At 41.3% G+C, this 24,120-nt stretch overlaps 1 protein-coding gene across 1 annotated transcript in view; it reads right to left on the bottom strand.

Annotated features, from left to right (window-relative positions):
* SV2C (synaptic vesicle glycoprotein 2C) overlaps positions 1-19,240 on the bottom strand; it is a 203,917-nt gene extending 184,677 nt beyond the window's left edge. The window contains exon 1 of the mRNA XM_056540338.1: positions 18,931-19,240. The gene's annotated coding sequence lies outside the window, so the exon portion shown is untranslated. The remainder of the gene's footprint in view (positions 1-18,930) is intronic.
* Between the last annotated feature and the right edge of the window lie 4,880 nt (positions 19,241-24,120).

Raw genomic sequence — 24,120 nt, 5'->3', positions numbered from 1 at the left:
ACTGTGTCCATATAATGAATCTAAGAGGCTGAAGAGGAGTCAATGTAGTTCTAATGTAACATAATTCAGAGGTGGAATGACTCAACTTGGTTCTGGCCGAAGGGTTAAATGGGATTTTTTTTTATTTGACTATGCTACAGGGGCTGCAAAGTTAGTGTAGTTCATAATATAGTGTCTGTACCTGTGTGTGACGGTTTTCTCACAATTCTTCTGTGATTTTCAACCCAATATTTATTTTTATCAGCATACAAAATTACTGTTGTCTCAGATTTTTCCCAGGTTGCAATGCGGCTGAGACTTGACTCACTAGTCAGCTGATGACAGGGAGCCTGTCTGCTTCAATTGGTGGAGTGATCGCTTGGTGGGAGAGGGATCAATCTGCAACAACCCTGATTGAAAACCACAGGTCTTTTGAATGGATGCAGCTCATTTATGTTTCAATGGGTGGGATGGCTGTTGTGTGGGAGGGAGGAAAATGGAATTGTGGGATTTGTAGTCAAAAAAAGAAAAGTCAAACAAGAAATACCAGTTCACAAAAAGCTAGCAACATTGTTATGGTAATCTCATGACATAGCCATTTAGCCACAAGACAAGTATAGATTCTTCCTAAGCATATCCATTACATATAGTGTTGCTCGCGAATATTCGCAATTCGAATATTATTCGCGAATATCGCATATTCGCGAATTCGCGAATTTCGCGAATATAGCGCTATATATTCGTAATTACGAATATTCGTTTTTTTTTTATTTTTTTTTTTATTTGTTTCTTCACAGTACACATCACAGTGATCATCCCTCTCTGCTTCCAGCTTGTGTGGTGTAAAGAAGGCTGTAATACTACTGTGTGAGACTGCCGCGCGAAAATTCGCATACGCGAAAATTAGCACATGCTAATTTTCGCATATGCGAATTTTCGCGTGGGCTAATTTTGTATATGCAAATTTTCACATATGTTAATTTTCGCATACGCGAATCTTCGCATATGCGAAAATAAAACGAGGAGATAACGAATATGCGAATATTCGCGAATATATGACGAATATTCGTCCATATATTCGCGAATATTCGCGAATTCGAATATGGCCTATGCCGCTCAACACTAATTACACATCCATGTACCTACTAAAATCACCTTATGGTGGAGAACCCCTTTAAGTTTACTGGTATTTGGCTTGAGCTTTATGTAAAGCTGTGACAATCACTTCTCTCTGTGTCGACACCCTTCTGAGGTGGTTATAAATTCCCACACAGCCTTTTAATTACTTGTTTGTGCTTGTCCTGATCTGCACTTGCTCTTATTTTGCTCCTAGCTTTGCTATCCTGTGTATTTTTGACTCTTGCCTATTGTCATCTAACCATTCTCCTATCTTCAGTATCTGTAACGCGTTGCTCTCTCTGGTAAAGACTCAGCCTGTTACATTTGTTTGTGCATTTCCTGTCTTTTGTGTTTAGCTCTGTGCCTGATCTTTTTCCCTGACTTACTTTCAGTTGTTAAATGGAAACTGTCATTAAAATGATACTTTTTTCATATGATATAGCAGTTAAAATAAATTAAATATGTAGTTTACTCCCCGTAAAAAAAAAAGTATTTTTATGTCACTATCATGGCCTTATAAATCTGGCCACGAGGGGTCCCCCTTCTGGTCCAGATCCCATTCTGTCTGCTCAAATGTAAAGACTTTGGTCTCCTGCTGGACTGGCAGGAGATCAAACATAGGAAGTGTGGTCTGGCCATAGGCAGTGAATAGCACTCACTCTCTGCCTGTGTATGAGAAAGGGAGAGCAAGTGCTATTCACTGCATATGGCCAGACTGCACTTCCTGAGTTTGGTCTTCTGTCAGTCCAGCAGGAGACCAAAGTCTGTGCTTTTGAGCAGATGGAATGCGGTCTGGACCAGAAGGGAGATCCCTAGTGGCCAGGTTTATAAGACCATGAAAGTGACATAGAAATAATTTTTTTTTACAGGGAGTACATTACAAATCTTATTTATTTTGCCTGCTGTATCATATGCAAATTTTTTTTTAATGACAGTGCCCATTTAATTGTTTTGGACCTTATGCTCCTGCACATACTGAGACTAGGGACAACCCTAGGGAATCTGCTGTCTATGGTGAATATGCAAATAGGCAGACAAAGTGGTTATGGGTCAGAGCAGGGCTGTACTTCCCCTTGAATTTGACAGAAATAAAACAGGGGCATACTTTGATGCATATCATCCTATCATCATCCCTAGAAGCACTGCTCCATACCTCTTTAATACAGTGTGCTATTTCTATGTATCCAGGGGGCATAGTTAGCAGAGGGGCTGGTTAGTGCGCTGATGTTATCACTTGTGCAAAAATTATTTTTGAGTTTTTTGAAAGTTTAAAAAAGACTCTGGAGAGAGTCATAAAGTTGCTGCTGTTAACATTATGATGACATAAAACTTTTTTGTATTCTATTGGGATTATGTGGACATTATCTCTTTTCTTCAAACACCAACCTGATCACCTCTTCTTGAGAAGAGTTTTGGTTGGTAACCAAGGCAACAAACAAACTTTGCATAAATCAATAGGGTAAATGCTGGAAATAGGTAGCAATGACATGTCTTCTTTTAATACTTTTAATAGTAAAAGGGGGAGGTTCATTGATGAATTATAATAGGAAATATCATAGCTATCGGCTTCCAATATTGAACAGTAGCCTTTTTTACACACAGCATTTAACCCCTTAAGGACCACGGGTTTTTCCGTTTTTGCACTTTCGTTTTTTCCTCCTCACCTTTTAAAAATCATAACCCTTTCTGTTTTGCACCTAAAAATCCATATGATGGCTTATTTTTTGCGCCACTAATTCTACTTTGCAGTGACATCAATCATTTTATCCAAACATCCACGGCGAAACAGAAACAAAATCATTGTGCGACGAAATTGAAGAAAAAACGCCATTTTGTAACTTTTGGGGGCTTCTGTTTCTACGCAGTACGCAGTAAATTTTTCAGTAAAAATGACACCTTATCTTTATTCTGTTGGTCCATATGATTAAAATGATTCCCTACTTATATAGGTTTGATTTTGTCGAACTTCTGGAAAAAATCATAACTACATTCAGAAAAATGTATACGTTTAAAATTGTCATCTTCTGACCCATATTACTTTTTTATTTTACTGCTTATGGGGCGGTATGAGGGCTCATTTTTTGCACCGTAATCTGAAGTTTTTAGCTGTACCATTTTTGTATTGATCGGACTTTTTGATCGCTTTTTATTCATTTTTTCATGATACAAAAAGTGACCAAAAAAACGTTATTTTGGACATTGGAATTTTTTGCGCGTACGCCATTGACCATGTGGTTTAATTAATGATATATTTTTATAGTTTGGACATTTACACATGCGGCGATACCATATATGTTTATATTTATTTTTATTTACATGGTTTTTTTTATGGGAAAAGGGGGTGATTCAAACTTTTATTAGGGAAAGGGTTAAATGACATTTATTAATTTTTTTTTTTTTACACTTTTTTTTTGCAGTGTTATAGCTCCCATAGGGACCTATAACACAGCACACATTGATCTTTTACCCTGTTCACTGCAAAGCCATAGCTTTGCATTGATCAGTGTTATCGGCAGTCGATTGCTCAAGCCTGCATCCCAGGCTTGGAGCAATCAATCGCCGAAGGGACACACTGGAGGAAGGTAAGAGGACCTCCGCTCATGTCCCAGCTGATCGGGACACCGGGACACTTTCGTTTTAGACGCGGTGTTCAACTTTGAATGCCGTGTCTAATGGGTTAATAGCGCGCGGCACCGCGATTGCTGCAGCACGCTATTAGCCCCGGCTCCCGGCTTCAGATACATGCCAGGTCCGACCCGATATGACACGGGGTCACCGCGTGACCCCGCGTTATATCGCAGGAGCCGTCCAAGGACGTAAATATACGTCCTTGGTCGTTAAGGGGTTAATATAGATTTAGTTTAAATGATCACTGTAATTTTAACAATATGGCAAAAATCCATAGCACATTGCCCCTTGTAATATACCTAAGCAGAAATATGTTTCTTTTTCCGCTTATCTGGCTCCCCTCCCACCAAACTCTTCATCCACACTAACAAAAAACAACTTAATTCATTCTTGTAAATACAAGCAGTTCTATGAGTGGTCAGATTACATGCTGCCTATGAAAGTCTATTGAAGGAGGAAGGAAGGCTAGGTGATGGAAAGAGGAGTGAGTTAAAAGAACTAAAAGCTGCAAATCCTACAAAGAGACTACACAATACTTCACTGTGAGTATCAGATCTTACTCCAGCTATTGATACAGCTCAGACTGCTGAATACTGCTCTATAATGTTTTCCATGCTACTTATTAGGTTTTACTATAAAGAGGAAGAAGAGCAGAATGTCTCTTCTATGTGTTTTTGTAGTGTATAGGAGACACCTGCTAGTCTCTACCTGCTAGTTTAGGACAACTGAAAAGTAGAGATGGAGTCTGAATAGCGGAAATCTGATGACAATTGCTACATAAAAGATTTATATGGGTAAAAATAGAGCTAATCCTCATGAACAATCATATTGCAGCTTTGTTACGTTAAACAACAGGTACACATTTAGGAAAAATCCTAAAATGACTCTATCTGTCCAAGGTGGTTATAGAATGGTTTAGGGGCCATTTGCTGCTGCAGGCCTCTTTTTGTGGCCTCTTTTAATGACATCCCAGTACAATTCTTCTCAAGGTTCCTGTTTTTTGAGCATTCTCCACACATCTCTCCTGGTAGAAGAAATCAATCATATATCACTTCTGCCCAAAAGATTTATCCAGGGATTATATCAGACTGCAGAGCAGATAGAAATAACAACTGTTTTATTATAAGGACCCTGTGGCTGACACGATTCAGAAACATCAACAGCTTCACCTGTAGAGATGTTCAAAACTTTGCTTTGCTATGCCAGTGGGTAAAAAGCTGTATGTACAACAAAGGATGCTGAAATGTTCCAACATAATTGCATTTTTCGTGGTTACAAAGAAAGAAAGTGGCACCGCTAGCAATTCTAGGGTCTAATATTCCAAAGGATACACACTGGAGGTATACATCAGACAGGTATACTCGTCAGGTAGGTCCCATCAGTGGTGCTAGGTGAAACAGACCAAAGTCAAAGAATAGCATAAAAAGAAACAAATGCACACCTGCACTCACCGCAAGGGTACCGCAACTCCGGCCTCACTCGTCCTGTGCCTCCAACTAACGACCGGGCATTTCAGATGTGGAGCGCTCAGAAAAGGCGACTGCCTGCGGTTTCACGCAATCCGAGAAAACGCCGGCAGTCGCCTTCTCTGAGCGCTCCACATCTAAAATACCCGGTCGTTAGTTGGAGGCACAGGACGAGTGAGGCCGGAGTTGCGGTACCCTTGCGGTGAGTGCAGGTGTGCATTTGTTTCTTTTTATGCTATAAATGCATTTTTCAGCCGCCTGTCTTATAAGCAGAAAATACAGGTCTAAAGTAGGAAATGCTCAATTTATAAAATGCAGGAAAAGCAAGGCATTTGAAGTTTTGCTTATTTATGGTCTAATGGTTTTGTCATCCAGCTGAGAATACATCATTGTTTTCATTTAATCACAAAGGGAGATTCTGACAGTCTGACAACGGTAATGGATTTTTCTGAAAATCTGCAGCAGAAAATCCCAAATACTGTGGATTGGCCAATTGATCTGCCGGTGATCAACCCTGTAACGTTTTTTTTTCTTAATCTGTTGCAATGATGAATATGCTTTGGTTTAAAATCTGCAGAGAATTCATTGTTCTTTGCTGACTTTTTTTCTAGAACATGTGAGCATGTTCTAAATCTTACATACTTACATGATTCAGGATCTTGGGTAGTAGATAGTTACTACTGCGGCTCCCAAAAGTAGGTTTACTGGCTGCCTGGGATATATGTCGCTAGTACTTGTGACAATCATAAAACAAATGACTTCACTGGAGACTTATTTGGTGAGAACCTTTAAGATATACTATATTTAATCATAACATTCTGACAGTTAATTAAAGACTGAACATCTATGGCCACCATCTACTGTAATGACTTCTGGGATGACTTAGATTAATACCAGAATAACCACTGTTTTACAAGAATGTAAAAAAAATTTTTTTTAAAGAAATTCAAAGCATAATCCAGGATCTTTTTTTTATTTGACTATGCTACAGGGGCTGTAAAGTTAGTCTAGTCCATAATATAGTGTCTGTACCTGTGTGTGACAGTGGTCTTACAATTCTTCTGTGATTATCGCCCCAATATTTATTTTTAACAGCATACAAAATGACTCATGTCTTGGGGTTGCATTGCGTCGAGACCTGACATCACTAGTCAGGTGATCAGAGGGAGTCTGTCCTGCTTCAATGGGTGGAGCGATCACTGGGTGGGAGAGAGTTCATTTTGCAACAGTTCATTTTGTATGCACCCTGATTAGGAAACACTGGTGTATTGCATTGAAGGGATCACAGGTGTGTTTCAATGGGTGGGAGGCAGATGTGTGGAACTATGGGATGTGTAGTTTAGAGAACGAAATTCAACAGGAAATAGACAGTTTTGGTACGTATGTACTACTAAAATCACCTTATAGTGGATAATCCCTTTAACTGGTTTAGTGAAATCTATTTTCTGAAACCCTATTATGAAATTCTGGGTCAATAGGGGAGGCTCCCCAATTTATTTCAATGAGAACTGTGCAATGCTTCTTTTTTCCCTGTGGTGAATAAAAAAAAAAAACGAAAAATAAGAATGTCGTCTATGTCATGATAGAAGCTGGATGCTGGCCACTTAGCTTTTAATCATCATTTCATAGCTCTGATTTGTGATCGGCGTGTGGATTGACAGAAACTTTTTAAAGAGGCATGTACCCTTTAAACATTTGCTGGCAGGACCCCCATAAAGTACCGCTGACATTCTGTCAACTCAGAAGAAGACTAGATGATTATTTGCAGATTAATAGAATTGAGAAATCTGATATAATGGCCCTTATTCACTTCAAAGAGTGTTGGTTTTTATTAGTGTGAAATGTTGTTTCCGACTTGCATGATTCCATTCTATTTACTATGGGGATTCACAGATTTTGATTTACAAGTGCGAAAGTGTTCTGACCAACTTTTTTTGGGTGGAAATGTTCAGCCATTTATTCAGAGGATTTTCTGTGAATTCAAAAGCAAATAGGTCAGGTTGTCAAACAATTCTTTTCAGGCTGGCCACCCCCCTTTTCAAGCCGCCACTTGTTTGAGTTTATTGTGTTAGTAGGTTTATTTTGGCTCAATGCACCAATATATCTGGGCCAGAAACAATATGTGGCATACTGCCCCAGATTTTGGTGCACAACCCAACAAAAGCAGTCTGGTTTACAATAGTTAATCAGGCCAATATGTGGGGTGTCTCAGAGTAAAGTCACCTGTTGCTACTTTGAACACTGTTCGGGTGGCTGAAGTCACATATGGTTTGCTGCTCTGTCTTAAGTATGTCCCTGAAAGGTTAAGGCATATATTTTTAAGTGTATTACATTACAAATGTATTTTCTGTGTTTCAATATATTGCATGTAGGCACTCACATATAATGCATATACCAGCAACTATCCAATCGTCAATTGTACTGTAAAAGCATTGGTAATCTGTCACATGTCAACCCCTTTAGCCAATTAGTGCTTAGGACTTACAGTACTTTATAGCTTGTGACTGAGACTACCTATAATTTACCATAATTGAATGTGCAGTCATTTTTATGGCATGTGTCCCTTAAAGGGGTTATCCAAGCATCGAAAAACAAAGCCAGCTTCTTTCAAAAACCACTCTCTGTCTGTCTCCAGATTGGGTGTGGTTCTGCAGCTCAGTCCCATTGAAGTGAATGGAATCAAGTTGTAATACCACACTCAACCTGGAGACAGAGAAATAAATGATCTCTGTTTTTTAATTCCTTGATAACCCCTTAAAATATAACATTGGAAATGAAAAAGTTAAGTAAAATAAAATCTTTTCTTGAAGAATTTACCCTGTATACTATTAAGGGTCCAAAAAACCTCCAGGCCGCAGGAGACAGCAGACAGGCCATTGACTTTATCTGCATGTATTGTAAGCTACTAATGAACCCTTATAAATAACCAGAGGGGGAACATTTAATGTTATGTCCTTGGACTATTCCAAATTTATTTTCTCTATTTATTTTCTATGAAGTTGTATCAACACTATGGCTCAATATACAACAAGATGAATGTTTAAAAAACACATTAGAATACAATTGTTATGTAACCAAAGACATAATAATTACATGTTGAATGAAAGCACACACGTGTGGAGGCCTGAGATAACTTCCGGAGAGTCTTATCAATACTTTAATTATAGATAACAACACGGCACACATTTGCTTCTTGCTCCGCGCCATCTCCCTGTCTCTTATGTCTTTGCTAATTTATTATGTTGTGCTGCCAAATGTTTGCTTTGCAGTAAGATGATGGCCTGAGATTTTACAGTCTGTCATGTGTCCTTAAAGGGGTACTCCGCCCCTGGCATCTTATCCCCTATCCAAAGGATAGGGGATAAGATGTCAGATCGCCGCGGTCCCGCTGCTGGGGACCCCGGGGATCGCCGCTGCGGCACCCCGCTATCATTACTGCACAGAGCGAGTTCGCTCTGTGCGTAATGACGGGCGATACAGGGGACGGAGCAGCGTGACATCATGGCTCCGCCCCTCATGACATCACGGCCCGTCCCCTTAATGCAAGTCTATGGCAGGGGGCGTGATGACCACCACGCCCCCTCCCATAGACTTGTATTGAAGGGGCGGGCTGTGACGTCACAAGGGGCGGGGCCGTGACGTAACGATGCTCCGGCCCCTGTATTGCCCGTCATTACATGCAGAGCGATCTCGCTCTGCGCAGTAATGATAGCGGGGTGCTGCAGCGGCAATCCCCGGGGTCCCCAGCAGCGGGACAGCGGCGATCTGACATCTTATCTCCTATCCTTTGGATAGGGGATAAGATGTCTAGGGGGCGGAGTACCCTTTTAAAGAAACATTTTAAGCAAAACTGGTACACTGTGTTTTGCCTATTGGAGGATCTGTAGGGGCAGGGCATGAAATGGTGATGTAAAGTACACCATAGAATCCTGGTGTCATATACTGCCCCCTCCAGGCCTGTGCTTAGACATGCTACAGTGTATCTCCTTTGACTAGAGCATACTTAGCAACATTGTATTTAAAATGTCAATAAGTCATTTTAATCCCAAGAATTGCACAGGAACGCCTGTTTTAATTCAAAGTAGCATACCTCTCATGTGGTTTGGTAACCCCTCTCACTTGTGGTTTGGTTTATGGAACAGTTCTGCAAAATGGTAACAAAAGATTGTCCACACTATTTAAAGGGGTACTCCGCCCCTAGAAATCTTATCCCCTCTCCAAAGGATAGGAGATTAGATGTCTGATCGCTGGGGACCTGCACCCGCCGTTCATTTAGAGCGTCGGGTGCAGTGCCGGAGGCTTGTGACGTCACAGTCACGCCTTGCTCGTGACGTCACACCCCCTCCCATAGACTTGCATTGAGGGGGCTTGGCCGTGACATCACGAGCTGGGCGTCACTAAAATGCTGGTTACCCCAAAGTTTTCATTTTCACAAGGGATAATAGGAAAAAAGCTCCACAAATATTTGTAACCCCATTTCTTCTGAGTGAGGAAATACCCCATACGTGGATGTAAAGTGCTCTGCGGGTGAACTACAGGGCTCAGAAGAGAAGGAGTGCCATTGGGCTTTAGGAGAGAAAATTTGTCTGGAATTGAAGGCCATGTGCGTTTACAAAGCCCCCATGGTGCCAGAACAGTGTCCCTCCCCCAGCCCCCCCCCCCCCCGCCCATATGTGACCCCATTTCGGAAACTACACCCCCCCAAATAATGTGATAAGGAGTACAGTGAGCAGTTATACCCCACAGGTGTCTGACAGATTTTTTAGGAACAGTGGTCCGTAAAAAGAAAAAATTTAGTTTTCATTTGCAAGGCCCATTGTTCCAAGGATCTGTCAGACACCGGTGGGGTGTAAATGCTCACTACACCGGTGGGGTGTAAATGCACAAGGCCCCCGCCTTCCATTCCAATCAAATTCTCTCTCCAAGAGCCCAATGGCGCTCTTTCTCTTCTGAGCCCTGTAGGGCGGCCGCAGAGCAGAGCACTTTACATAAACATATGAGGTATTTCCATACTCAGAAGAAATAGTGTTACAAATTTTGGGGGGCTTTTTCTCCTGTTATTCCTAGTCATTTTTACATCCAGCTTTAGTAAAAATTCGGCAATTACCTGTGGGGTGTTAAGGTTCACTGTACCCCTTGTTACGTTCCTTAAGGCATGTAGTTTCCCAAATAGTGTGCCATGTGGTTATTTTTGCTGTTCTGGCACCATAGGGGCTTCCTAAATTTGATATTCTCCCCAAAAACCATTTCAGCTAAATTTGCTTTCCAAAAGCCCAATGTCGCTCCTTCCCTTCTGAGCATTGTAGTGCACCCACAGAGCCCTTTACATCCACATATAGATATTTCCTTACTCGAGAGAAATGGGGTTACAAATTTTGGGGGACATTTTCACCTATTACCCCTTGTGAAAATGAAAAATTTGGGGTAACATCAGCATTTTAGTGAAAAAAAAAATTGTTTTTTTATTTCATTTTCATTTTTTCATTCATTTTTACATCCCACTTTAGCGAAAGTTTGTCAATCACCTGTAGGGTGTTAAGGCTCACTGTACCCCTTATATGTTCCTTGAGGGATATAGTTTCCCAAATAGTGTGCCATTTGGGTGTTTTTTTGCTGTTCAGGAACCATGGGGGCTTCCTAAAAGCGATATGCCCCCCAAAAACCATTTCAGTAAAATTCTCGCTCCTTCCCTTCTGAGCCCTCTAGTGCGCCCACAGAACACTTTACATACACATATAAGGTATTTACTTACTCGAGAGAAATTGGGTTACACATTTTGGGGGGCTTTTTCTTCTATTACCCCTTTTAAAAATAAAAAATATGGGTCTACAAGAACATGTTATTGAAAAAAATGAAGATTTTGAATTTTCTCCTCCATTTTGCTGCTATTCCTGTGAAACACCTAAAGAGTTAACAGATCCTGAATGTCATTTTGAATACATTGAGGGGTGCAGTTTTCATAATGGGGTCCAATATGGGGTATTTCTAACATAAAGACCAATAAATTCACTTCAAAACTGAACTGGTCCCTGAAAAACTCAGATTTTGAAATTTTCATGAAAAATAAAAAAATTGCTGCCAAACTTTGAAGCCCTCTAATGTCTTCAGAAAGGAAAAACATGTCAACTTTATGATGAAAATATAAAGTAGACATATTATAAATGTGAATCAATATATCATTTATTTGGAATGTCCATTTTCCTTACAAGCAGAGACCTTCAAAGTTGGAAAAATGCTAAAATTTTCATAACATTTTGGGATCTTTCACCAAGAAATGATGCAAGTATCAACGAAAATGTAACACTAACATGAAGTAGAATATTTTACAAAAAATAATCTCGGAATCAAATTCATAAGTAAAAGCATCCCAGAGTTATTAATGCATAAAGTGACAGTGGTCAGACGTGCAAAAAATGCTCTGGTCCTTAAGGTCATAATGGGCTTTGTCCCCAAGGGGTTAAAAATGTCCTTCTCTGATCCATATAACTTTTTTGTTTTTCCAAATACGGGTATGTGTGAAGGCTCATTTTTTGCACTGTTATCTGTAGTTTTATATGTAGTTGTATACAAAGTGACCAAAAATATGCAATTCTGGACTTTGGTATTTTTTACATATATGCCATTGACCGTGCGGTTTAATAAACATTGTATTTTTATAGTTCAGAAATTTATGCATGTGACGATACCACATATGTTCATGTTAATTTCTGATTACATTTTTTTTATAGGAAAAGGGGGGTGATTGAAACTTTTTTAAAGGAAAGTGTTAAATCCCATTTATTAAATTTTTTAATTTTTCCTCATAGGGAACTATTACATGGAATCATTAGATTGCATACACTGTTCGATGCTATGCCATAGCATAGCATTGATCAGTTTTATTGGTACTCCGTTGCTCGAGCCTGCTGAGGCTGACTGGAACCTTGAAGAACCGATTGAACGGTGAGGATGCAGGTAAGGGCCCTCCCGCCGTCCTCTAAGCTGATCAGGACATCGCGATTTCCCCGCAATGATCTCATCCAGGTCCACTGAGCTACCGGCAGTGTATTTTCAGCATTTTAGATGCTGCAATCAACTTTGATCACGGTGTCTAAGGGGTAATTGCCGGGCATCAGCCCGATCGCCGGTGTCCGGCATTAGCCACGGGTCCTGGAAGCCATGGAATAAATATCTGGAATCTCAAGTGATGTCAACTAGCTCTCCCTTCTTTTCTAAATCACATTTTATGAGGGTTTTTTCATTATTTCCAGTCATTTAAGTTGACCACACACATGAGATAGCTGTTGGACAAATGCTCATTCAACCTACAGCTATTCTTCCTATCTCCCCCATAAACATGCACACATCCGTAGAGAGAGTTCAATAAGCCATTGCCTGTAGGAACATCTGCCATCACAGGAGGGTCATTAGGCCTTCATTCACATAAGGCTGTTGGAAGATCCCCACCTACAGTCACCTGGTTTGGACGGGTTTGATTTTATATATTTGGCCAGCTATACATGTTCCTAAATCCTATACTTATGTTCTTATTCTCTCGTGTCTTATATGAATATTCACTAAAGACAATTTAAAAATGCAAAAAGCTTTCTAAGTGGCAAATTCACACAAAAAATTAATTGATACAGTATGTAGTAACTCAGTAGTATTATTTCAAATACTACACATCAGCTACCAGCTGTTAGCAACTGATTTAATATTATCCAAAAGTACAGAGAGTATCATTGATGTCATAAAGGAGACAGGTCCCCAAGTGCCATTATCTTAATGGAAGCAAATAATTAAGACAAGAAAAGGAGAAACTCTCAGTGCCGAGAGGATGATGATAAGTCCAACTCACATGATTTATAAAATCCACTGATATTGATCTCCTGTCAAGGACTGAATGGATTATCCTGTTCTCTTTACAAAGTACAAAAGATGCTTTGTTCAGAATAGCTGTGATACGTAGAATTTTAGAAAAGGTGGGTGTACTGTAAAGCACTATCCACTGCATCTATCTGTATATCTATCTATCTATCTATCTATCTATCCGTATATTTATCTATCTGTATATCTATCTATCTACAGTAAAATAAAATATGCCATGGACCATTGTATGTTGAAACCATTGTATCTTATGGAAACCTCGTAATTGGTTCTGAAGCCTTAATGTCATCCAAAATGGGGGAAATATGAGGATAAAAGAAAAATAAGGATATAACTAATATTGATAAAGCAATTCCTTAAATGGAAAAGTAAGAAAGATCTGCTGGGATTTGTAAATCACTGTCTATGTAGAGGACAGGAGCTTCTTCAGGGTCCTGTCCAGTACATGCAATGTCCCAAAAAACAGTAAAAAGGAGCCACCCTTACCTGGTGTCCAAAGGAGCAGCTAACCCTGGCATAGGTAAAGAGTAGTACAAAAAAAGTAGTACCTCCCTGTACTGTAGGGAGCGCTCCAGACAGCAATTCCGTGCATGCACTTTAATAATACAGATGTTTTGCCAGTGAAATACCCATTCTTCCTCCAGTCATTGGCTTGTTTCCTACTGTCTGTAGCATTGTATGTTGAGTCTTGTTTTAACTTACAATGGTCCAGAAAAGACCACTGTATGTTGAAAATATTGTAACCTGAAGCCATTGTAAGCTGAGGAACCACTTTATCTATCAATCTAAAGCCACCTGCCTATGACTGTGTAGGTGCTTCTGATGATATCAAAACAGCCCTGACCCATCAGGGCATGGACTCCACATGACTTCTGAAGATGTCCAGTGATATGGCTTCAAGATATTAGCAGGTAAGCCTTCAAATCATATAAGTTGTGACTGAGGTATGACCTCAATGGATTGGACATGCATGCTTCACAATTATATTGAGATCTAGGGAATTTAGAGGACAATTCATCACCTTTACCTTTATTGTGATGTCTCTCAAACCTTTCCAAAACCATTTATAAAGTGTGGCAGGGGGCATTAACCTGCTGAAAGAAGTCACTGCCATTAGGGAACATTATTGCCATGAAGAGATGTACTTATTCTGTACAATGTTTAGGTAGGTTATATATCATCTATATGAATGCCTAAATCCAAGGTTTCCCAGCAGAACATTACCCTTAGGATAGCGTTGCCTCTACTTATTTGCCTTCTTTCCATTGCGCAGCCTGGTGCCATCTCTCCTGCTGTGCTTGTTTTAATGTAATAAATCAGATTAAGTACGACTATAATTCTTGGTATGGACTTACACCACCCTAGCATTACTCTGTTCTGATAGGTAAGAACTCAAAAAAAAAAAAAAAAAAGATACAAATTTTTGACTGTTGAAATTACAAAAATCAGTTATAAACATTTATTATAATAATCTCCAAATGATAAGGGTGTATTCACATGCTGAGAAGTATTGCACAAGTTGTCTTTTACTGTCCTATTTAGCTGGGCGGGGTTTGCAGAAACCCATGCACATGCTGCAGAAATGTGTAGAACATTTTAGTTGCAAAATTTTCGGTAGCAAATCTGCCATGTTTGAATAGACCATAGAATTTAGCCACACCCACATTTCTGATTTGTACTTAAAGGGGTACTCCACCCCTAGACATCTTATCCCCTATCCAAAGGATAGGGGATAAGATGTCTGATAGCGGGGGTCCCGCCACTGGGGACCCCCGCAATATTGCATGCGGCACCCATCTGTTTCTTGTCCGGAAGCGCTGGAGGGTCTGGGTCGCGACCACGGGAACGGAAGTCTGTGACGTCACGACTCTGCCCCCGTGTGACGTCACGCTCCGTCCCCTCAATGCAAGTCTATGGGAGAAGGGGTGACACACCTCTCATAGACTTGCATTGAGGGGACGGGGCGTGACATCACACGGGGGCAGGACAAGAAACAGGTGGGTGCCGCATGCAATATTGCGAGGGTCCCCAGCGGCGGGACCCCGGCAATTAGACATCTTATCCCCTATCCTTAGGGGGATAGGGGATAAGATGTCTAGGGGTGTAGTACCCCTTTAAGCAACACCACCACCCATTTTACTCCTGTTGGGTAGAAGGTATTTATAGATCATTTCACTAAAAATGGTTAAACATGCATTATAATGTACAGCTTCAGCTCCATAATTCTAACTGTATGCACCACATGTATTAGATTAACCAGTTTAGCACAAATTCAAGGTTTACTCTCAATAATCTCTTCATAGTTCAGTTTATGGACCCCTTGTGAAAATGGACTCAATAGGGTTTAGAAATCTATGCTTCATGCAGTCCTCTGAATACCGCCACCTCCAAACTCAAGTCTCTACTGAGGTATCAGCACCCTGCTTTGTCCGTAAGGAAAGCAGCATGAGCGATCTATTACACAATGAAGCAAATGGACATTTTCTCTGCAGTACAGTATAGTGCTGTAGACTGATGCAGGACAACGTCCGAGAGCGTTCATGATGACGTCAATGTCACATCACACTCCAGTCTCACTTGGCATTTCATTGTCCCAATCTTCTAATACAATTATCATTAATGTGGCGCAGTTGGAATTATACAATATGACGTCTTATCCATTCCTTGTAAAACCTTAACAGGATGTCATGGGTGTCTAAAAAAGGAAAGGGAGATGAGGGGACTTAAATAATTCCACCCACTCTATTGCATGTCAGAACAGAAAATTAGGTTAAGAGAGGGAAACACTCTACATATAATCCACTCTGCTGTCAAATATCAGGATTGTGAGGCAGCAATAAAAAAAATTCTAGCATCTCTAACAATACATCATGAATATGGCGATGGTAAAAGTTGTATTAATCTAATGAGTTTCTCTGCACCACATCTTAACGTTTCCAAATTTTTACCAAATGCTTCATAATTTATTGTAACAATAAGCACTAACGTAAAAAAAAAAAAAATATATATATATGTATATATATATATATATATATGTCTATTTTCAGCTGGTCTTTATATAAAGGCTACATAATTTGCTTTTCTATATGTTACTAATAGGTCAGGCATGTCCCATATGGGGATATTCCATGAACGCACTCAGCATTGGTTACGTACATTTTATTACTTACTGCACCACATCACCCCAAATCTGAAGTGAAGATCAGTAACCAAGAAAAAGGAAATGATTTTTCTGTTCCAATAGACCATAGATTTATTAGAAATAGAATTGTCTGGCCTATGGAGGTTCTACTGTCCATTGTGCAGAATGCAGCATCCAGAAATGGCTGTCCATAAATAAAATCATTTGTGGTTATTGGTTTCCTTTTCCTTGTGTTTGCAAACAGATACACTGTAATTGAATAGCATTTGTTTAGTCTGATGTCTCCACAGATGATGTAATCTCTATAGTCTCTATGCTAGGTCTAGAACACTCAGATACCTCCAAAGACGAAAAATGGCAAATTTCAGATAATTTTATAAAATTGCGACATTATTATCATTATTGTTTTCTTTACACATTAAATCTAGAAGCAACATGACAGAATATGTTTAATAACAAACACTCTAAATATTGTATGCAGTCCATGATCACCAAGAGGTAAACCAAAGCTGGTAAAACATCATTTACGACCCTAAGGAATATCAGGGACGCTATCCATCACAATATGTATAACAGTATAACAATTGTGATCGTCTGTATATTATGGATCTTTGCATAAAAAATGTTTAGCTTATCTGACTGCGGGAATTATTCTCTGGTTCAGCATGTGGCTGTGGATACCTCTATTTTCTCAGTGGTAGAATACTAAGAACACACTGCGGAGATCCCAGCGAATTAGTCATTTTGAAGGAAAAGACTGCACCAGGTGTATAATCTTAATCTATAGTTATGTGATCTCACGGTGAAAGGGCACACCTCAGGAACTGGAAAGACGCAGAGAATACATGCTCGTAAATTCCTCACATAATGGGACTGACATATGGGCTTGACCTATGATACTCATGATGACCTCCGTCTTGACCTCCTTCTTGACCCCATATGTAACCTATATCTTATAATAACATATATATATATATATATATATATATATATATATATATTTATTTATATATATATATGTATATGCTTATATATATATTTATTATTATTATTATTATAAGATACAGGTTACATATGGGGTCAAGAAGGATCTGACCTATGATACTCATGATGACCTCCTTCTTGACCCCGTATGTAACCTATATCTTATAATAGCATTTATATACATATATATATATATATATGTGTGTGTGTGTGTGTGTTTATATATATATATATATATATATATATGTTTATTATTATTATAAGATACAAGTTACATATGGGGTCAAGAAGGATCTGACCTATGATATTCATGACGACCTCCCTCTTGACCTCATATGTAACCTATATCTTATAATAACATATATATATATATTTATATATATATATATATATATATATATATATTAATTTAATGTCTCTTTATGGAGCCAAAGCATTGCGGGAAGTTGAGCAATTGAAGATTTATGGTCAACTTTATGGTTATTGTAGACATGACTGTTCTAGTAAGATGCTAGCTACAGGAACCCCTCCTCCTTACTATCAATGTGCCTGGTTATCCTCAGCACTCTGCACTGCAGTTGACTGCAGATTATCCTCTGCATGCCCAAAAAAAAAAAAAAAAAAATGTTTATTGTTATCAGTGTTTTAATTCAGCCGTCCGGTGTTTTATTAGCACTTGAAGGAAGAGCGAGCGCTATCCATCACAGCGCACCCTTTGACGCACACTGATTCTGGTAATGAGATTTTGTTTGCCCTGACACTCTGCATTTGGCTCACTGTGCAGTTGTTTGACAAATGACAGCTCCTGTAGATGACTCAGACTCCGCAGAACCAGCAGGTCCCCATTAACCCCTCTTTTACCAGAGGGACCTTGAGAGCAGAGCTCTGCAGGCAGCTGAGGCAGTGAAGAGTGAAGGCACGCTAGTTCTGCAGCATGCTTCCTGCACTTTGAGCCAAGTAAACGACTGCAATAAGTTTCCTGATGCAACATTAACTGAGAGCAAGCAACACTTCCAACCATAATGTCAACTAGTCATCATTTCGACTACTATACATAGCTTCTAGATCGGTGTTTTTCAACCGGGGTGCCTCCAGCTGCTGCAAAACTCCAACTCCCAGCATGCCCGGACAGCCGAAGGCTGTCCGGGCATGCTGGGAGTTGGAGTTTTGCAACAGCTGGAGGCACCCTGGTTAAGAAACACCGCCCTAGATTAATGCATGTATAAAAGAGATGCTAAATCTAAGTTATATCCTGCAAACCATAGCTGTGCGGTTTCGTGCAATCTATTGTCCCCAGTAAGCAGAGTAGGGTCTGACTACAGTCTTAATCAATTGAATTGATGAATCTATAAATTCAGAAAAATGTCTGCCCGCATAAAGTCTACCATACTAAAGGTATATCTGGTTATGAATACCTCCCTAAACATTTACAGACAATTGCAAGGATACAGTAGTGTTAGCAGTTCATACTTATTGGATCTGGTACTCTTTTAAGTCACACAATAAAATATATTTCCGCACAGTATAAGAGAAACCAAACTGACCGGACACCCCTGAAAAGATGTAGCCAATATAGCTCTTAACACAAATTCCTTTCACTAGCAAGTTACGTCGGATTTGTCTAAATGCACAAAAAAAAAAGTTCCCAAGTTCATGCAAATCCAGTGTCTCGTGTTATGTCGGAAGTGTAAGTGTCCTAATGTTCAGCGATGGGCAGCTGTGGAAGCATCCGTACACCCTTCTTACCTCGTCCACCTGCTCCTATCCGCTCATTCGCAGCAGTACAGGATTTCTCAGTGCGGGGAGCTGTCCTCTTCTCAGTGCTGAATGGGCCACCAAATAGGGAAGACTAGCACATTGGGTGGATCTTACTCTGCAGTTCTATTCTGCTGCAGTGCTGAATAAGAAGTACAAAGAAGGCAGAAAGTGTCTCACACACATACACACATGCTTTTTTTGTTCGGAATAAGAGGAGAGGTAAAGGCGTACGGATGAAATGAACAGGGAGGGAAGATTTGTGTGTAATCAATAATTGAAACACTGGGAGTGGAGTGGGCAATCCCAGCTCATAGTAGGAAGCCGCCTGGAGCAGCTGTGGGGGTGGAGTGATGCAGGCATATGGGGTTATCCGTTTTGCTTGAATAACAATGTATGAAGAGGAGAAAATAGATTACTAGGCACCTCCTGGGTAGCCTCTGTGTTTTATCTGGGGGGGAGTATAAAGAAACAGAAGCTCATAGCCCACTATGACTAGAGGAAACTCCTTAAGACTAGCCGTAGAACTCCTATTATGGATCCACACATCTGTCACTCAGAGAGATCCCCTATACTACTGAACATACTGCTCCACATCTTATCATTACAGTCCCACAGAAGCAGTGGATCAGTGTTACGTACGTCAGGGACAATGTAAACTTCTCAAGGAAGATACATTTCTCTCCTAATTCTGCTACAAATTATTGACATTAGAGGAGCTGTGTAGCTTTAAGTCAAGATAAGAAAAGAGAACATGGAACACATAAATGTTTATCCTGTTGAAACTCAATGGGGGAGATTTACTAACTGCAGCGTGTTGATACTGCCTTTGTGCCCGGCGCAAAACTATAAGTCAGCTGGTATATGTTTCTGCAACTTTTGGTGTCACAAGTTGGCCCAAAAGTTGCATGTGAGGAGGGGGTGCACCTGGCAAGACAGAGCCTCCTTCCACCCTTCTTTATCCTTGCCTTACACCCCCTTGGTGCAGGCGGTGTACAAGCTTCAAATATTGATCATTCTTGTGCATAAATGGTGACATAAAAAAACCAAAATTCCCATTTTTGCACAAAAATAAGCAACAGTTGGGCATCTGCATGGTAGCTCAGTGGTTAGCACTGTTGCCTTGCAGCACTAGGGTCCGAGACTCAAATCCCACCAAGGAGGACATCAGCAATGAGTTTGTATGTTATCCCAGTGTTTGTATGTTTTTTTTTCCGTATGCATCTTTAGAGGGGTATTCAGATGTCTTTCCATTCACCCTCCCTCCTTCTTTCCTTCCTTCCTCCATACCAACATACAGTGATCCCTCAACCTACAATGGCCTCAACATACAATAGTTTCAACATACAATGGTCTTTTCTGGACCATTGTAAGTTGAAACCAGACTCAACATACAATCTACTGACAGTCCAGATCTGTGAAACATGTAAATGGCCAGAAGAACCAACCAATCAGAATAGGCAATTTACTGTTAAAACCCCTGTATTACTGAAGAGTATGCACTGACTGATGTCTGGTAGCGCCCCCTACAGTACAGGGAGGTATTTCATGTTCTGTACTACTCTTTACCTGTATTACTGAAGCGTATGCACTGACTGTTGTCTGGTAGCGCCCCCTACAGTACAGGGAGGTATTACATGTTCTGTACACTTTACCTGTCCAGGGTTACCTGCTCCTTTGGACACCAGGTAAGGGCGACTCCATGTTACTTTTTTAGGACACTGTGTACTGTACAGGACCCTGAAGAAACTTCTGTCTTCTACATAGACCAGTGTTTCCCAAGCGGGGTGCCCCCAGCTGTTGCAAAACTACAGCTGGAGGCTCCCCGCTTGGGAAACACTGACACAGACAGTGATTTACAGCTCCCAGCTGATCTTTCTTACTTTTATATGTAAGGATTTGCTTTATATTAGTTATCTACTTATTTTTCTTAAATTCTCACTTTTTTCCTATTTTCGGATGACATTTTGGTGGCTTCAGAACCAATTACCAGGTTTCCATAGAGTTCTGGTCTCAACATACAATGGTTTCAACATACAATGGTCATCCCAGAACCAAATAATATTGTAACTCGAGGGACCACTGCGTAGCATAAAGCTGTACAAAGTATGTACAAAATGACTGGTAATGTAAACATTTATGCCCAAAATTCTCAAAGAGGTAAGAAGCTCATAATAACTGGGGCTTGTGATCTAAGATGAATAAGTATTGTGATATAATAGGTAGATGTCATTGCTCTTACCGAGGATCACCCACTTCTAAGTACCAGGGAATTACAAATAGTATCAGCCATTGGGCTTCAACCTGAAGAAGCCCAGGTACAAAGAGCACTGATGAGTACATAAGCTTATATGTAACCAAATATATCTCTATATATTATATGATAATATATAATATAATATATATTGCAATAGCAAAAAGATAAGTGTAGCACACCAAATGTCTCTAATCAAAAAGTGGTAGTTTATTCCATAATGCAGAAAAAGCAGACAAGGCTAGCATGAGGCTACTGAAACATTGTCTGCTTTTTCTAAACTATGGAATGAACTACCACTTTTTGATTGGATATATTTGGCGTGCTGCACTTATCTTTTTGATATATAAATAAATATATATACAGGGAGGTGAACACAAGGGCAGGAAGGGGGCTTAAGCTTAGGCCCATTGGATGCCTCCTCCTTTAGGTGCCCTTTCTCTGCAGGTGTTAGAAACAATGAGCTGATGGTGCACAAGGACAGGAGTGTATGGAGGCATGGCTGGTACAGATGACAGCAGGGGACAAGAAGACAGGGCAGCTACAAGTGTGAGAAGGTAACATTGGCACTTCCCATACAGACATTTTCCTCTGCACACTGTCTCCCTCCCGCCGGTCCTGCTGCTGACGGCCCCTCCCCCTCCCTGCTCCTCTCTCCTCCATCTGGAGGTAAGGAAAGGAAGAGCTGGAGGACATAAGATCAGCTGGAGCTGCCATGAGGGGACTTAGAGGAGCCAGCAGCAGCAGTGACAGTGAGTGATCATCAGCAGACAGTGTGAGGAGAGTGAGAGCTCTTCCCAAAGCTGCAGTCTGGTCTCCTCTGTACAGGCAGCTTCAGTAAAATTATAATGTCCAGTAGTTATAGTTATTCTTTCCCTACCTATAAACTAATAGTGTTAGCCACCTGTGCCTCCATAATGCCATTCTAACGTCTGTATCCTCCCTGGCTCTCTTCCCCACAATCCCTACATTCTTGTCTCAAACCCCCCCCCCCCCCCCCCTTTTTGGATTTTACAAGACAATGACTTGTTGAGGTATTTGAAGGCTAAATTGGTATTCACAATGGTCATTTATCATTAATAATGGAGGTGTGCTTTAAATGTAAACATAAAATGCAGTGTGAATCCAGTCATAGGAATTTTGCTGCAGATTTTCTTTTGCACATCTTATACTGTGGATTTGGCCAAAAGTAGTGTACAGCATGCTGGCTCTCGCTGGCCTGCTACTCCTAGGTCCGTATTTCTGCTGTCCTCAAGTCCCCCCAAACAGGTCATGCTTTCAGAATTTCCTCAGTCTTTCACACGTGATATAATTATGGTCAGAACATCAGGCATCACCACAGTTATATCAACTGTAAAAGACTAAGGAAAATCTGAAAACAAGACTTGTTAGAGAGACTTGAGGACCGTGCTTGGGTAACACTGGTCTAGGGAGTTGCATGTGGATCGAGCATGCCCTTTTTCATATTGAGCCCCTGCCCCTCAAAATTTCAGTGCACGTCCCTGTGTACATATATATATATATATATATATATATATATATATATATACATATATATATAATGTGAGACAGTGACAGAAATAGTGGTCGGGATTATATTCCCCCAAGATTCCTGTTGTTACGCCGAGCGCTCCGGGTCCCCGCTCCTCCCCGGAGCGCTCGCTACACTCCTCTCACTGCAGCGCTCCGGTCGGTTCCACGGACCCGGGGCGCTGCGATACCGCCTCTGGCCGGGATGCGATTCGCGATGCGGGTAGCGCCCGCTCGCGATGCGCACCCCGGCTCCCGTACCTGACTCGCTCTCCGTCAGTTCTGTCCCGGCGCGCGCGGCCCCGCTCCCTAGGGCGCGCGCGCGCCGGGTCTTTGCGATTTAAAGGGCCACTGCGCCGCTGATTGGCGCAGTGGTTCCAATTAGTGTTTACACCTGTGCACTTCCCTATATCACCTCACTTCCCCTTCACTCCCTCGCCGGATCTTGTTGCCTTAGTGCCAGTGAAAGCGTTTCCTTGTGTGTTCCTAGCCTGTGTTCCAGACCTCCTGCCGTTGCCCCTGACTACGATCCTTGCTGCCTGCCCCGACCTTCTGCTACGTCCGACCTTGCTTCTGTCTACTCCCTTGTACCGCGCCTATCTTCAGCAGCCAGAGAGGTTGAGCCGTTGCTAGGGGATACGACCTGGTCACTACCGCCGCAGCAAGACCATCCCGCTTTGCGGCGGGCTCTGGTGAAAACCAGTAGTGACTTAGAACCGATCCTCTAGCACGGTCCACGCCAATCCCTCTCTGGCACAGAGGATCCACTACCTGCCAGCCGGCATCGTGACAGTAGATCCGGCCATGGATCCCGCTGAAGTTCCTCTGCCAGTTGTCGCTGACCTCACCACGGTGGTCGCCCAGCAGTCACAACAGATTGCGCAACAAGGCCAACAGCTGTCTCAACTGACTGTTATGCTACAACAGTTACTACCACAGCTCCAGCAACCATCTCCTCCGCCAGCTCCTGTACCTCCTCCGCAGCGAGTGGCCGCTTCTGGACTACGACTATCCTTGCCGGATAAATTTGATGGGGACTCTAAGTTTTGCCGTGGCTTCCTTTCCCAATGTTCATTACACTTGGAGATGATGTCGGACCAGTTCCCCACTGAAAGGTCTAAGGTGGCTTTCGTAGTCAGCCTGCTGTCTGGAAAAGCCCTGGCTTGGGCCACACCGCTCTGGGACCGCAATGACCCCGTCACTGCCTCTGTACACTCCTTCTTCTCGGAAATTCGAAGTGTCTTTGAGGAACCTGCCCGAGCCTCTTCTGCTGAGACTGCCCTGTTGAACCTGGTCCAGGGTAATTCTTCCGTTGGCGAGTATGCCGTACAATTCCGTACTCTTGCTTCTGAATTATCCTGGAACAATGAGGCCCTCTGCGCGACCTTTAAAAAAGG

This window comes from Hyla sarda, chromosome 1 (assembly GCF_029499605.1).
Source record: "Hyla sarda isolate aHylSar1 chromosome 1, aHylSar1.hap1, whole genome shotgun sequence".
Lineage (NCBI taxonomy): Eukaryota > Metazoa > Chordata > Amphibia > Anura > Hylidae > Hyla > Hyla sarda.
The sequence above is the reverse complement of the archived record's forward strand: the minus strand, read 5'-3'. Positions and strand labels throughout refer to the sequence as shown.